Source organism: Eptatretus burgeri, chromosome 5 (genome assembly GCF_056783735.1).
Source record: "Eptatretus burgeri isolate ZD-2024b chromosome 5, Ebu_testis_v1, whole genome shotgun sequence".
Taxonomy (NCBI): Eukaryota; Metazoa; Chordata; class Myxini; order Myxiniformes; family Myxinidae; genus Eptatretus; species Eptatretus burgeri.
Window position 1 is genome coordinate 45,289,374 of NC_140965.1, and position 11,673 is coordinate 45,301,046.

General features: G+C 41.4%; 1 protein-coding gene across 1 annotated transcript in view; it reads left to right on the forward strand.

Moving 5' to 3' along the window:
- Positions 1-999, forward strand: part of TM9SF3 (transmembrane 9 superfamily member 3) — an 82,713-nt gene extending 81,714 nt beyond the window's left edge. The window contains exon 15 of the mRNA XM_085881674.1: positions 1-999. This exon is cut by the window's left edge and continues 872 nt beyond it. The gene's annotated coding sequence lies outside the window, so the exon portion shown is untranslated.
- The last annotated feature ends 10,674 nt before the right edge of the window (positions 1,000-11,673 follow it).

Sequence of the window (11,673 nt, forward strand, 5' to 3'; positions counted from 1 at the left end):
TCTCTCTCTCTCTCTCTCTCTCTCTCTCTCTCTCTCTCTCTCTCTCTCTCTCTCTCTAGTTGATCTTTTCAAAAGGAAGGGGTTCACCAGGAATTGATCACCTTATACATATAATAAAATGTTCCGCAAGGTGCTTCACTGTATATACTGGTCTGTGATCACTATTCGCAAAGCAAGAGTTTTATCATGAGCTGCTGTTTTTCTGGAATTCTGGAATACAGGCATGTCTTGTGGAATTGGGGTGTTCGTTCTTTTTTTTGTTGTTTGTTTGTTTGTTTGGTTTTGCATATACTGTATACCTTTCCATAAACCCTTGAGCTGCAAATTTTCCTTTCATCGGAAGTAATTTTGCTTCACACTGTGCTGGCACTTTTATAGCTTTCCTTTCCTAATTTCATTGCTCCGGAGGTGGAAAGAAAACCAGGGAGAACATCATTTTCAAAAAATTGTGCCGTGCCGTTGCATGCTCGAAGTAACCGCACAATGCTTTTTAATCATGCTGCAATTTTGATTCTCGCTATTTTTAGTCTTTTGCATTCTGCATCCACGGATTCCAGTTTTTGTGTTTGATGAAAGGAGCACTGTTGATATTTATTTGGGCATGGTTAAATGTAACACCTTCCCCATTCCTGCCACGCTCTGTCTCCCTTCCCCAACAGAACGTTTTTGGAGCTGTTTTTTTATTGTTTGTCACAAACATTTTGTCAGGGGGCGAGTCATCTAAACGGTGCTTGTTCAGAGGCTGGCATCTCATATTGTTGACCAAAATTGTTTGGATGTGTAATGAAAAAAATGTTCCTTCTGGTTTGAGAATGAATGTCTTCAAGTGTGGAAATGCTTCAAAGTTTTGGATATTGTATTTCGATGATAAGACTGAGCCTGATGATGAGGATAGGATGGCTTGCGTGTGGCCTAACATGCCTGATCATGGTGAGACTGATGCAATCTATTATTCTGAATTGGTTCTCTGGTGTTCATAATAAATAAGAAGGGTTAAAATATGACTTGCTCATGATTATTAATATTATTTTTATTTTTTTTTGGACGTGAACGGGGGAAACCACTCATCTTGGAATTCGAGATCTCAGGTTCCATGCATTTGTTCTTATCGTTATGATTATTATTATTATTTTATTTATTTATTTTCAGTACTGCTTGAAGTTTGTGCACCGGGTTTGGTGCTTGCAGCAGGGCGAACGTCTAACACAAGATACAATACAAACTATGGTAGGCCATCCTGAAAGGCTTAACACAATAACTACTATATGCAGGGTTGTCTACACCTGTGAAAGTAAGTGTGCGTTGAATGAGAAATAGGTGTCTTCACTCGACACAATGAGCTCCTAAGTGTCCTGTATGGTCATCGTGTCTGGTGTCAATTTGGCATGCTGTTCAACACGAGACAATGGCATCTTTTGGAAGGCTTGTGTCGGCAGACAAGATGAACAATAGATCTTATCAACCAAAAGTTGATTTGAAAGTATGTTTGCCGCTGTGGGAAATGAGGTGCTGCTGATGTTTCGGCCGTGAGCCCCGTTTGCTTTGATGAAGAGCTCGCGCTCAATCCCAGCCGCACCGATAAATCCCATGACGTTCAACTATAGCTTGTCAACTTTTAGTTGACTCAATCCATTCTTCATTACGACGTTGTACATGCAGCAGGCGCTTACAAGGAAAGTGCTGAAGTCCGATTTTCATTTCTACATGATTTTCAAGAATCTGTTTGATATAGATCGCAGAGATGTTTTTGAATGAAAAACATACCACCCTCATTTAGTTTATTCATGACTTCCTCTTCTTTATTTATTTTTTCTAACATGTATAGGTAAAATTATTTCATTTTTCAACTCTATGTGAGACTTCAGCTACCTCATAAAACAAATGGTAGTGTCCTGCTCTCTAAGTGTACACCAACACCTTGCTGCTGGCTTCAATGGAGCAGTATGTTTGTTTATTAAGTTTACAGGTAGAAGTTTATTAAGTTTACAAGTTCATGAAGTTTACAGGTAGAAAAGTGGCTGAACATAATTGATCATCACCTTGTGCCTTATCCCATTAGTGGCTTAAACAACCAGTTAGCCAGGCTTGATGTTCATTGAAAGATTAGGACAGGCATTTGGGATCTATGACCAATGCTTGCTCTTTAATGTCTAACAGCAAGTGCTAGCAGATGTTACATCTGGCTTCACATCCCCTCTGAAGGATTGCATACTCATTGATGCAGTGCCCTTCCTTTGAATTGTCCAGAAATTGAATTCTGTCTCGACAACTCAAAGGCAGATACGTGACCTCTGAACCTTGTTTTTGGTAGGTTTTGATGTTTTTATTTGATTGAAACATTTCAAAACTTGAACAAGAAAGAGAGCAATCGGAGATTGCAAATCCTCAACAGGACTTGTTTTATGTGGCGTTTGTGTACTGGTGTGTTACGTCATTTATAAGAGACATAATTAGAACTGCCACTTTATAACTGTTAGCAGTGATGACCGGGTACCAAGACGTCCCACTTTGATTGGACACCTGACCCTGACCCATGACGTTTAAAAAAATTATTATTCAATTGAATTCAGAACGGGATTAAAGTAAATTGAATTCATATCAAATGAAAGACCAAATCGGTACAGTCCTGTATTGGAGTAATCAGAAGGAACCCAGACAAGCAAAAAGAAAAGATGAAGTCATCAGGAGGAACCTGGCTGGATAGCATTCACATTTCCGCTGCTACTACTCGACACTCAGACCCATCCAGGCACAGCCAAGTGAGCCTTATTCAAAAAACAAACAAACAAAAAACTCCAGACCAAAAAATTAAAGAATTCTGGCTGCCAGACCATGTGTCTGATCAGGTTGAAATTTATAACATGTATTCCCCATCACCATGAGATCACAATTGTGAAGTTTCATGGCGATTGATTAAGCGGTTCTAGGGAAAACGTTATTTAATATTTTTCTTGTATCCAATATGGCTGCCAAACCATGTGACTGATGACATCATATGTGTGAACCTTTTGTTCCTCATGGATAGGTGGTCATGTGTAAAGTTTCGCCTCGATCTAGTCTGCCATTTTGGAGATGATTTTGAAGGTTTAAAAAAAAAAAAAAAACATCATCAAAAAAAAAAACATCATTTTGATGGCCTCATCAAAAAATTTTGTGGATCCTTTTATCCCGAGATGACCCTCAAATTTTCATACTGATTGGATGTAGTGTGATACATATGTCGTTATGATGTCATAATGAAGGCACCTGTGACATAAACAAAATCACTCATTCCCCATGAGTGCCTGTGATGTGCCAAGTTTCAATTTTTTCCTTGGTGTGGTTTCAGATATAGAGGTCCAAAGTTTTTGTTTTTCCAACATGGCTGCTACACCATGTGACCTATGATGTCATAATTATCATTGAAACATTCTACATGAGTATCCGCACCAATGGTGAAAATTTCGTCTCAATCCGACAAGCGGTTGTGGAGAAAAACACGAAAGTTCTGTGCAGACAAACAAACAAATAAAAAAATCACTCATAGAGTGACAAATTGGAAAAACAGCACAAAGTGGAATGGCACTTGGTAAAGCGCAGACCAGGTGGAACAGTTCACATTTTGTATCCCAATGATGAGCTGGATCTGAACCAAAATCCAATCTGCTTGTTCTTGTCATCTATCCAACTCATCCACCTTGTTTTGTCATAACTCGTCCACAACTTTTTGAGATAAAGTGATATATTTAGTTTTTGACCGTATCTATCAATTTTAGAAATCAAGCCTGTGTTGGGTTTTTGACCTTAATTAATTGGTAGTTGAATTCAGCAACCTGACATGAAAATGCTCTTCAAATTTCAAGTCAATCAGATGAAAATTGAAGATTTTTCAAACGATTTGAAAATTTGGCCTATTTTGCATTGACCTTATGGCCTATGTTGACCTTTTGGTCTATGTTGACCTCAACATTAATAGGTGGTTGAGTTCAGTGACCTAATATGCAAATGATCTTCAAATTTCAAGTCAATCGGATGAAAATTGAGGATTTTAGAAATACCACCTAAGTTGTTGACCTTTGGCCTATGTTGACCTTTTGACCTCAAAAATAATTTGACCTTCTTCCTTATGACAAAGGATTTTTGAAATGATTTTAAAATTTAGCCTATTTTGGGTTGACATTATGGCCTATGTTGACCTTTTGACCTCGGATAACCTCAAAAGTAATAGGTGGTTGAATTTGATGACCTCATATGCAAATCCTCTTCAAATTTCAAGTCAATCAGATGAAATTTGAGGATTTTGAAAATTTGGCTCAAATTGGCCTATTGGACTATGTAGACTTTTTTCGGTCAACCGAATTTTACTACACTTCAATACGGGATAGTCGCAGGGTCGGTGACAGTAATCTCTGAAAATTTCAGAACGATCGGTTGAACGGTTTGGGCTGGAGGAGAGCGGACAGACGGACAAACAAGCACACAAACAAACAAACAAACAGAGGCGATCAACATCCTTGTCAAAAAAATATTTTTCCAAGTACCAAATGGACCCAAAATGCAACACACTCTCCTTCGGTGAGGGTAATTAGAAATGTGTTAAATTGCATTTGATACTTGCCTTGTATGAATGCAAAATGGAGGAATTATTCTCCAAGAAATTCCATGGATGTCACTGATTTGTTGCATAGTAATGATGGAAATTTGAACACCCTTCCCCTCGCCCACCCCCCCCCCCCCGCCCACCTGTTCTTCAGGGTCACCGCGATGGTTCACCTACTCTTTGCAAAAGACATTGGGGGATCTTTAATATGCACCAATAATGTTAGCAGACAGGACGCTCAGTGTGGCGCCCTTCTGATGGATGGCGCACGCGTTGATGCCTCGCCCTGCCTGCGAAGCACCAAGATGATGGTTTATGGCCGGGTCGGGAATCAAATCCAGGCTACACAGCTTGGGAAGTGAGTACGTGTACCTCTGACATATTCTGCCAGCCAACGTCTTTCCACAAGTCCACTTTACCAATCTAATTTGCCTGCACGTACGATCACCAATTGAGGCTGTTTAATTATCTGTGGGCATTTTGGGCAGCACTGACCTTTCATGTGTACGTTTCCCTGAGGGCATTCGGCATAAACCGTAAATTGTGGTCTTGTTTCACTTGCAGACGAAACCGGTTCGGAAAGATTAAGACCACCTGAAGGTCATGGAGCCTGTTCGGTTTTTTTTTTTTTTTTTTAAACCAATTGAACTGAGACCATTTCCAGATGTTTAAAATCTAAATCGTTAACACGTATGGCTCCTTTTTAGGCAGTTTTGAACCCACAATTTCTGAGATGCCAGTCCTTTTTCTCTGTCAGTTGCTCTGGACATCTCAAGACGGCACATCACTATTTCAGTCCTTCCTGCAGGAGGTCAAGTTCATATGTAATTATTTCATCACCGAGCAAGATCACCTCGCTTGTTCCCTGCCTTTCGGCCCTATCACACCTTGACGATTTAGCCGGCGTATGCCGACGTACGAAAAATTTGTCTAAAACGCTGGCACACGTCGAATACGTTATGGGTAAGTTTTGTATACGTTAAGAGCACGCTGGCATATGTCGTAGTACGCCGAGCTGTTAGACAAATTTTCCATGCTTGAAATTTTTCGACGTATGCCAGCGTATGACTCACACGTTCCACATAACGCTGGCCATAAGTTGTAGGCACGTAACGCGATCGTTGACACACGTCGACACACGTTACTTGTAAGTTACTCATAAGTTGAAACACGTCAATGTAATGGTTAGCGTCAGTGTTCCAGACTCGCTGGTTTTTTTTGGGGGTTTTTTTTTTCTTTGGTTTGATGGTGATGTTGACACTTCGATTTTGAGTGCGGTTATAATATAATATAATTAATAGGCTGCCGCTCAACAATTTAAATCGTAACCACAATAGAAATCGAAGTGTCAACATCAACGTCATACCGAAGAATAAAAAAAAACAAGGATTCTGCAACACTGACGCTAACCATTACCTTGACGTGTTTCGACTTATGAGTAACGTGTTTCGACGTGTGTCAACGATTGCGTAACGTGCCTACAACTTATGGCCAGCGTTATGTGGAACGTGTGAGTCATACGCCGGCATACGTCGAAAAATTTCAAGCATGAAAAATTTGTCTAACAGCTCGGCGTACCACGACGTATGCCAGCGTGCTGCGACGTATGTCAGCGTGCTCTTAACGTATACAAAACTTACCCATAATGTATTCAACGTGTGCCAGCTTGGTTCGGCAAATATTTCATACGTCGGCATACGCTGGCTAAATCGTCAAGGTGTGATAGCGGCTTCACACTTCGATGTCTAGTGCGGTTATGATTTGAATCGTCGAGCCACAGCCTATGAATAGCCTACGCCACGTGATCGTCGGCGATACGCTGCCACGCTATGCATAAGTTACACTATCGTTGGGCATAGGTTGTGAACGCCGACAACACGCTCGGCATTCGTTGGTATAAGTTATCTATGTGTGATTGAAACGTTCTGTGTACGTTACTAATACGTTATGCATACGTCCAACTCGTTATGAATACGTCCATAACTGGGAAAAAAACATCAATAGTTCAGCGTACGCCAGCGTTTTACATACATTTTGATACCTTGCCATACGCTGGCTAAAACGTCAAGGTGTGACAGGGCCTTTTGCACCCTATCTTCCTGAAGATGTTTGTTTATGCTTGTTCCCCCAAACCACTTGAAATTTTCTTTTGAATTTTGTTCCAAAATGTATCGTTTACTTACTTTTTAGGAAGTCTGTGTTTATGGAATTATTCAATATGATGTTTCGGTCACTTGGCTTTTTCACAAGATTATACAAAGAAGCTTCTGCAATATGCTGGAAGTTATTGGCAACTAAGAAAACAAAATCTTCCTGGAGAGTAAGAATGTTTATCGATTATTCTTGATGTAACAATTTACAGCTTGTGAAAAGTGGGTAAAGGTCACAACATTGCAAAAACTGTAGAAACAACTTCCATAGATTATCTGAAGATAAAGGCTCATTGGTTCTACCACTTTGAACCCAGTGATGAAATCAGACCTTAGCCTTTGTCCTTTCCTGAAATTGTTCTTTTGTATGTAATGTCTCTACCAGACAGTTTTATTTTTAACCTGTTCTGCAAGGATGACATCACCAGAGGCAACAGCCCCAATGTTCTGCTTGATGAGTGTATCTGTAATATCGTGCCCCGCTTGCAGCCATTTAGTGCCGAGCAATCTCCAACTGGGGTCCTGAGTTCAAATCCCACTCAGCCGTTGAATTAATACCAGGTGGGGTTGACTCTGACTGTCAACCTTCTGAGGTCGTCAAAATGAGTGCCAGCTTGCTGGTATCCTGTGTCGGAGTGGCGATCCGTCCAGGATTGTGTCCAATAGCCAAGGAGACTGCTTTGGCAGCACCAACTCTCTGCACAGAGTATGGTCCCAATGGATGGATGGAATCTCCAACTACAATGACTGGAGAAATGCAAGTAAGTTCAACGCAGGAGGAGCTTGGCATCGGGCACATCGTGCCCGCACCTCTCTTCCAATATCCATGTACCCCTCTATCCCCAATGCTTCTTGCTACTGATCTAATTCCAGTTTAAACTGTTTATGCTGCCACTGGCTTTCCAGGGAGACCATTCCATGCTTTAATCACTGAGTGAAGGACCCTTGCCTTAATGTCATTAAATAATTCCTGGTTCGGTAAAATTTTGTACGAAACCACCATTAATCAGTCTCAAATTAGATTGTAATTAGCAGGGGTATTCGGCGTTGCCCGGCGCTGTTCTCATCCTGTTGGCATTTCGAAGAAATTAAAAAAAAAAAAAAATTGTGGGGGGCCTAAAAAACTTCCCCACACCCACTAAGGAATGGGGTCAGGGATCATTTAGTATTACCCTTCAGATAGCTATAGAGCGATTATTTATAAATAAATATTTCAAAATCCAACTTTCTTTTTCTTTTCAAAATTTTCAATTTTTTTTGTTGCTTAAAACACTCCCCGACAATCGCTGATGGACCTCTGAAAGTTTGCCGAAGATCCGTTTTGCCATCTCTCAATGGCAATACAGACAGACAGATAGACATCTCTGATAGTACAGTATAGATAATGTCAGCCTTTAATAAATAAATAAATAAATCAACCAACCAATCGCTTTGGGAGTCTGGGGAGGATTGCCAAAACACACAATTTGATCATTTTTGTTCGTCTGGCCCGATCACACTGGTCTTCGACCAAACCGGGTTTATTTTGCATATACGAGTGGTGACATTTGGGTGAGATTATATAAACAGGTGCAACACATGCACGAGTCATGTACGTTCAAAATGTATTATCGGTACAACACATCATCATCGAAAAATGAGAAAATAAGTTGATCACGACTAAAGGGCAACGCACCTTGTTTTCACGCTGTGTCGATACAGTTCACCACTTTGTGACTGGATGTGTTCCAACTGCCCCGTAATATTTCCCCACAATTCGACCAAGTTGCTTGGTCACCGGTAAAGTTTCTGTCCAAGTCCATATCCCCGCGACGATGTTCATCTCTTAACTGTGTGCCGGCCATGGGATTGTTGTGTTCGTTCAAAACTCCCTTTCACTACGTTTGCCGGATGATTTTGTTGAACCCCGTTACCATCGGCTGAGACCTCGCGGTAGCCCTAAATGTCTTGCCCTACATTTTCTCGTGGAATCTTCGCCAGTTCAAACTTTGATTTGTGTACTTTTTCAGATTTCACAGCCGTTACTGGATTTGCACTCCCACATTACTACTTCGAGGTACAATATCATCGTTTCAACTCTAGTACGTCTCATTCACTTCTATAACTACTCCAATTAATCCGATCGTGTTGGTGTTGTGGAGTCGACTGAGTGGGAAGTATTGGTCAAAATATTTTGTAAACAGGCTGCCCAAGCGTCTAGTTTGCCTGCAGTCCATTTAGGCAGGAATTAAATTTGTTCGGATTGCCGGCAATCACTTGTCCATCTTCGTGAAAGACGCTATGAGATTTCTTTTTTCATGCCCATCAACTAATGAGACGATTGATCTGCAAACTTATGTCCATCCGAAGGACGGTACGCTTTGTGATGTGATGTCCACCTGCAACGCACGAATCTGATTGTTTATAGTTGAGCCAAGAATCAAACCCAGACAAGACAGCTCTAAGGTAAGCGCACTATATTTGCACCATCCTGTCAGCCTCGGACAAAGTATGACGACCTCAACTATCATCGGTTTTACGCTGCTGTGGAACTCTCCTATTTTTTTGGATGACCACAAAACAAGGGGAACCTGTCAAGATGTGACTCCATGCACTGGGAAATTAATGTATGAGGATGGGTAAGGGGTGGTGTGGGGAGAGGAGGAATCTCCCGATACCCTAGTGCATCACATAGTTGATTGTGTTGCCAGGTATGGTGAGATCTCTGCCACTTTCTTGCTGGCGACCAGTTGTGATGTTCAATTGTCTCCTGCCAAGCGGATGCTTCGACGAGCTCACACAAACCTGCAAAATAGTCATTGCTTTGGTCATCCCAGTGCCGTGATTCAGGGTCCTTTCTTGGACGATTTCGTCATTTGATTAACAGGATGTTTTAAGAAGTACAATCGTGCAATCCGAGTTGCTTTGTTGGATAGTTAGTGTTTTTAGGCCTCTTGCATCGCTGCAAGTTATCTGATGTGTGGAAGATAAATGATGAGGTGTGGCCTGCTGTCACAAATCATAGCTGCTAATACACAATCGACAAGGTAGCTGCTGCTTATGTGATGTAAGCTGCTTATGTACATGCAAACCTTTCAAAGCGGTCATTCATTCCATGCCACAACCAGTTACTTGTTCATGGGTGCTGATGGACTCAGTACCTCCAGAAAGTCTTCACCCCCTTTCAAAATGTTCATCTTTTGTTGCCTTATCATCTGGAATTAAATTGCATTAAATCGGCCTTTTTTTCCCCCACCTTTATTTACACGTCGTAAACGACAACTTCAAAGTGAAAAACAAATTCTTAAAATTTCAGAAAATTAAATAAAAATGCAAAACGAGAACATCTTGGTTGTAGAAGTGTCCTCCCCACTTACAATAGCAATTGTAAATTAGCGCAGGTGTAACCAATCACCTTCAAAATCACACACCAAGTTAAGTGGCCTCCACTTGTGTTAAATTGTAGTGATTCTGGTTATTTCACAATAAAATCAGCTGTTCCTGAAGGTTTTCTCTGCTGGGCAGTGAGTTTCACAGCCAAGATTCAAACCATGAACACTAAGGAGCTTTCAAAAGACCTCCGGGATAAAGTTGTGGAAAGGCAGAGATCAGAGATGGGTATAAAAATATTTCAAAGGCATTGAATATCTCTTGGAGCACAGTCAAGACAATCATTAAGAAGTGTAAGGCAAATGGTACCACCAATATCCTGCCTCGATCAGACTGTCCCTCCAAATTGGATGACCACGCAAGGAGGAGACTGAACAGAGAGGCCACCAAGAGACCAATGGCTGTTTCGAAAGAGGAACATGCCTTTATGACAGACTGGTCACTGTGTGCATGTGACAACAATATCCCAAGCACTCCACAAGTCTGCCCTGTATGGGAGGGGGGGGGGGGTGGCAAGAAGGAAGCCATTATTCAAAAAAGCCCACCTTGAGTCCCGTTACAAAAACTACTCTGGAGATTCTGAAGCCATGTGGCAAAAAGTTTTGTGGTCTGACGAAATCAAGATGGAACTTTTTGGCCTAAATGCAAAATGTCACACTTGGTGCAAACCCAACACAGCACATCACCAAAGAACACCTTCCCTCCTGTGAAGCATGGTGGTGGCAGCATCATGATATGGGGATGCTTTTGGGACTGGGGGACTTGTGAGGATAGAGGGAACAATGAATGGAGCCAAATACAGTCAAATCCTTGAGGAGAACCTGCTTCAGAGTGCAAAATACCTTAGACTCTGCAGCGAAGATTTACGCTCCAACAGGACAATGACCTCAAGCATGCAGCCAAAGCAACATTGGAATGGGTTCAGAACAAAAACGTGAAAGTCCTTGAGTGGCCCAGTCAGAGCCACAACCGAAATCCAATCGAAAATCTGTGGCATGACTTGAAGATTGTTGTCTATCTTGAAGATTGAAGACAGCACAGCCTCAACGCTCCTCATGCAACTTGACTGAGCTTGAACAGTTTTGCACAGAAGAATGGGCAAATATTACCGAATCAAGGTGTGCAAAGTTGGTAGACACCTATCCCTTTAGACTCACAGCTGTAATTGCTGTCAAATGTGCTTCCACCAAGTATTAACTCAGGGGGGTGGATTTTAAATAAATTTTATGAAATTTGTAAAAAAATTTCAAGTAGATCGGACCAGGGAAAAAAAAACCAGGGAAAGGCAGGAATTCCCGAATTAATTTCCTGCAATCTCCTTGGAATTCCAGGGAAATGATTTACCGGGAAGAAACACACGTTTGGGATCTGTTTGATTGAAAGCTTTTCTCAGCTCAAGCTTGATAAAATTAGGCTTGCACCATCTGGAATCTCCATCAGATGCGGCGTGTCCATGGTGGGGCACAATTGCTGCTGCTTTGTGTTGACTGGAACTTCCAAGTGGAGTTCTTTTTCATCTCATTCGCACAAGGGTCTTGGCCGCCGTTCTGCAATATGGTCAAGGATTGTTGTAGT